The sequence below is a fragment of the Telmatherina bonti genome (genome assembly GCF_933228915.1).
Source record: "Telmatherina bonti genome assembly, chromosome: 20".
Lineage (NCBI taxonomy): Eukaryota > Metazoa > Chordata > Actinopteri > Atheriniformes > Telmatherinidae > Telmatherina > Telmatherina bonti.
In genome coordinates, this window is record NC_136618.1 from 22,265,162 (window position 1) to 22,270,327 (window position 5,166).

The following is a 5,166-nucleotide window of genomic DNA, read 5'->3' on the forward strand; positions in this document are numbered from 1 at the left end:
ATTTCAAAGACTTGCAAAATATATTGGATGCCTTGATAAACATAATTAAAATATTTTAGAAAAATATCAGTCTGGTTTTTGGACAAATAACAGCACCATGGCAGCTCTGTTAGAGCTTGTTAACAAACTCAGGTTTAAATTGGACTCACAGAAACTTCCTGTCCTGATGGTGCTGGATCCTCGTGCAGCATTTTATACAGTAGGTCTTCAGATTTTATTACAGACAGAGAAGCCTGATCGGCGTGTCAGGTACATACTGGTTTTTAATGGTTCAACTTGTCTCACAGTAAAATGGAATCCAGGGAATTAAAGATCCATACGTGCTGCCTCTTGATTGTTGGGATGTCATCAGGAGGCACTGTAATCATTTTCGCAACAATGTCGATGATACACAGCTTTACATCACCATGTCTCCTCATGACTTAGAGCTAGTTACCACCATTTTAAACTGTATGTTAGATTTTTTTAGTCATTTATAAATGTCTTAATGGACTTTGGCCTTCTGATTTATATGACCTGGTACCAGCATTTTAGTTGTTCCCAAAGTCAGAATTAAAACCTTTGGTGAGGCCTCGTTCCGCCACTGTGGTCCTCAACTATCGAACAGCCAGCCAGAGAATCTCAAGGCTGCATGAGACCGACTATGGCCTTAAAAAGAGGCTCAAGATTACAATTTTTGTTAAAAATTATATTTAATTTAGTTTTAGCCTATTTTATGTTATATGGTTTATCTTAGCATAATTTAATTTTTTAAAATGTATTCATTTATTTATTTATTTACTATCCATATTTCCATATAATTTAAAATACCACTTATCCACATAATTTTATGTTTGTATTGTATTGTTTTACCCAGGTACGTTATCTTTATAAACTCCTTTACATATATTTTATATCTTTTACTTAGAATTGCTTTCATTTGGTCTTATTGTTTACCATTTTAAGTGTTTAGCCCCCTGGGGATCCTTCATGCCAGGGGCTTTGCTTGCTCAGACAACAGCGTTGTTGCTGGGTGGCTGTGGGTCTGGGGCAGGTCTGGGGTGTGGACCCCAGCCTATCCTGATCTGAATTTCCAGTGGCATGGCCTCTGTGGTCATGAGTGGGGTATGAACACATCCTCAAGATATCGCTTCCTCATAGCAGCATCAAGCCAGTTGTTTATTTCCCTATTAATAAACAGAGGTGTGGGTGGTTGTGGTGGTGACAGTGAGGTTGTGTGTGTGAAGGTGTGTTTTTTATTATTATTATTATTATTATTATTATTATTATTATTATTATTATTATTATTATACACAAAGTTTAAATGTGTTTTAAATTGTATTTATTTTTTATGTGAAGATAAAGGTTATGTGACAGATGGGACTTAGAGTCTGTTAAAGATGCATCTTATTTCCAATTTTCAAAGTGCAGAGCAATGAAGAGGCAGTTTAGTGATGAAAATTTCACATTTTTTGTGTCTATACTATTAACTCAAGCAAAGTTTCTGAGGACCTTTTTGAAGCCTCAAAAGCTTTTATTTTGCTCATTTCTAGTCTTTAAAAGAATAAAATCTCAATTTTTGCTTGAGTGTTTTCAAAAAACTGAAATCTGGTGATGGGAAAAGAGGCTTTTACTATTTATGAAAATTTTTCTACCTCTTATCCATCAAGTCAGAAACTTTTTGTATTTTCTTTTTTGTTTCAGTTACTAACATTATTCTGGGAATTTTTATTCAGACAAATATTTAGGGTTTATGGGATCGAGTGAAATAAGCATTTGTGGTTGACCTGGGATATCCCACATGACCCTACCAAAACGGGACTAACATCTGCTAAAACTATGAGAAACGGAAGCTCCAACTTCAACCAAATAATCCATGCAGACACATGACATGACATGAAATTAATTAGATGTCAATTTTAATGCATAGTCACTGGGGGAATCACGTGTTTTTCTCTGAACTTCTTTCAGGATGTAACTCCCCTTTAAAATGATCCTTCAATAAACCTCTCTCCAACAGATAAAAAAGGTCATCCAGAGTGAGCAAACATTGAACATTGAACACAATCCACCAACAATAAGGGTTTCCATAACAAATAACAAAGAGCAGCCATAGGCTAAGTCCCCCAGTAAAGAGTGCCAGTTACTGGAGTAGGAGCGGTGGTGTATTTTCCCCTCTTCTTCTTTCCTGAAACAAGCCTGCTCTGAGTCAACACCTTTGAGAACACTCTGTGTGTGAAGATTGTGCAATAAGATAAGCCTGCGTGATGTGCGATTTTCCCATTACCTACAGGTCATTAGTTTTACATTTTATTTGGACAGTTTCATTTTGATATTTGTGGCTCTGAAACGTTGTCTGGTTGCTGAGCAGCTGCAGTTAAACCACCCAGGAAGTCAAAAGACCATTTTGTACAGACAGTTTGACACACTGAGTGTAACTGCAAGGAGTCCACTGTAAAAAGTGATGTTTACATGCTTGTGTGCAAAAAATAGAGCTCCAATAATTTGTTTTTAAGCATTATTTTGTGGATTTTTCTTTAAGTGTTGCATGTTCTTATAATAAAAAACGGGGAGTAAAGTCTTAAAGTCTTAAAACGGGGAGTACATATTTTTAGTTTTAATTTAAACATTTTCAATTAAAGTTTATCACATGATGCAGTATTTTTTAGAACGCAGAGAATTTCTGTTTTTCAAATTACAAGTTATATTGTATTGTTAAGTTAATATATAATATAAATATATACTTAAGATATATATATACATATATATATATATATATATATATATATATATATATATATATATATATATATACATATATATATATCTTATTATATATTACTTAATGTAATATAATATATTACACATAAGCCGTTTGCCGTATCGGCCTACATTTGCATTACATTTATTGTGATGTTAGTCAGCCTAATGCGGTGCATCTTGAAAATATATCTAGTCATATGAATAATAGTCTAATTAATCTATTTAATTATCAGCTGGACACTTTTTTCTTTCTAAAGTTTATTTTTTCTTTTAAAATGTGTAATACATATATATATATATATATATATATATATATATATATATATATATATATATATATATATATATATATATATATATATATATATATAAGGCTTAAGATGCACAGTATTTTATTTAAGGTTTCTTTTTTCAGCTTTGAGAGACATTTTTCTCTTAGTCATCTATTCGTTCTGTAAACACATCTTTAATTACCGCTCGCGATGTTCCACCAGTTACTTGTACTTTCCTTTCCTTCGATAAAAAAAAAAAACCTGTCCGCGGCTCTCGAGTGATTGCGCGAGCCCGGAGAGGGAATCCCGGCCGCTGATTGGACGACGCTGGTTTTACAACGTCACAGCGGTTTCCTGCTCTTTGTTTAAACGCAGCGACTCTCAGCTGGAGAACACAACTGCGGCTGCGCGAGTTCAGCTGCGAGATTACGCTTCAGAGGCACAGTAGTACGGTGAGTTTGTTATTTTTAATGAGTTTTTCCACCTTCTGTTAAGCTATAAGAAGTCTACGCTTCGTTAGACATAATTAATGTTTTTTGGGTTTTTTTTATTTTTACTTTATTTTCCACTTTTCGCCGATAAGTATATTTGACGTTTCCAAACAAAGCACATATAAAAGAAATACAGGCATGAAATGGCGATGTCTAACTTTTTTATTTGCATTTTAATATCTCAAAATATATCCCACAAAAGAAATGAAATAGTTCCGTCAACATTCACATTTCTGGGCATGTTTTTATGTAATGTTATCGCAGCGTGGGGTTTGGGTGACCATGTAAATGAGTGGAGGTTATATTTTATCCTCTGTGGGTGTGAATCACGCTTTTTCGCTTCAAGCAAACTCAGCTATTTCCATAAGCCATTGCTTTCTGACACAGCCTATTATGACATTTCATTAGTAATCACTAATGGTTGATAGAAGCACTGCAAACAGTTATGCAAACACAAATATATGTATTATGTTTATATGTTGTTTTCCAGTGCAGTGTCATTACTTATGGATAATTTTCTGCATGGTACAGACCACAACTGAGGAGTCTGTGGTTCATTTACTTTCTAAGGGTCACAAGATAGCTGTAAGGAACATAATATATGTTTTAATAACAATAAATGGAAATATTTTTAATCAATTGTCATGTCCCTGTGTCACAATATTTTTTTATGTATATCTCTGTTTTCACAGTCCCTTCTCTAAAACTCAATGGACAGGTATTCTGTGAAGATGCCACACGCTGCAGACATCAAGCAGACCTGCTGGTTGTATCCATCACTGCCAAATGCAAACAAGTGAGATTCACCCCATTAAATAGTCCTACTTTGTTTTTATGAAATAACACAGGTATTAATGTTTGGGTTTTTTTTCTTTCCAAATGATGTGTTTTCAGGTTTAAGGTTTGTTTACCGGTCGGTTCCACATGTGATGAACTCCACACAGCAGCTGAGGCACATCCTCATGCTCAGTTTAAAGACTCAGAGGTTGGTATCCGATCAGAAATATTTGATGACCACAATGAAAATTTTCATTCTTTATGTTACCACAACAGTGTGCAACAAAACTTCCAAAATTACAAGAAGTCAGAGGAAGCGGTCTTGTTGCGTAACCGCCCGCAGAATCACAGGCGTTCGACCACTGACGGACCAACTGCATGCCGGTTTTTATTGTTCCTCTCTTTTTGTTTTTGGGTACTTCAGTCAGATGAGTCTTCTACCAGCCATGATGTCAGTATGACATCCCACATTCTTAAGCTGGAGGAGCAGAGGAAAGAGGTAAGCGCATTTCAGAGCAGGGATTTATCAAAACCTGCTCACGCCATCATCACTAATGAGATTTATGTGTCTTCTGTTTCACTTAGCTTCTCCTTATTAATAAGAAATGGGCAAAAGAGTACAGAACCATGGTGCAGTACTACAAGGAGAAGGTAAGAAAAAGCGACTGATGTTATTATTTAGACAATTCTTTGTTATTTTATGTCGTTTTTTAAGATATTTATTCTCTTTTTAATGCCTAGGTCAGAGCTGTAAAAGCATCTCAGCAGCATGATCACTCTGAGGAGATGAGTGATGAAGGAGAGAAGCATGTAGCATTTAATGAAAAACTAAAAGTCAAAACAGAAACACAGGTAAACGCATCGAGTAGAATGTTATTTTTATA